The following is a 419-nucleotide window of genomic DNA, read 5'->3' as shown; positions in this document are numbered from 1 at the left end:
CATATACATTTCAGGAAGGCCCCACACTAAAAAAGCCCACTCTGTTTCCCTTTTCAGAACGCCCACAGGGGTCCGGGTTTTAACACAGGAACTGTGTTTGATCCGCAGCTGCCAAACGCCTGTGGTGATGTGTTCAGTGTGCGTAGGACGTCTGGGAATCGCTTTGTTTAGGACAGGTGCCATGATTTCAAAAGACAGACACTTACAGAACAATGTTCAGTGTATGTTTAGCTTTTTTTTTATTATTCAGATGTTTATTTGTTTGTTTGTCTTTGTGATGAGATTAATTTTATTTTTGTAACAGGATCTGTTTGGATTCAGGCTTTCAGGAGATCCTCTTTCTGCCCAAACATCCTCCTGAAATCATTTTTCATACACTTTAAAGCAAACCAGACAGAAGCATAGGGGGGGGGGGGGGG

Source organism: Kryptolebias marmoratus, linkage group LG2 (genome assembly GCF_001649575.2).
Source record: "Kryptolebias marmoratus isolate JLee-2015 linkage group LG2, ASM164957v2, whole genome shotgun sequence".
Taxonomy (NCBI): domain Eukaryota; kingdom Metazoa; phylum Chordata; class Actinopteri; order Cyprinodontiformes; family Rivulidae; genus Kryptolebias; species Kryptolebias marmoratus.
The sequence above is the reverse complement of the archived record's forward strand: the minus strand, read 5'-3'. Positions refer to the sequence as shown.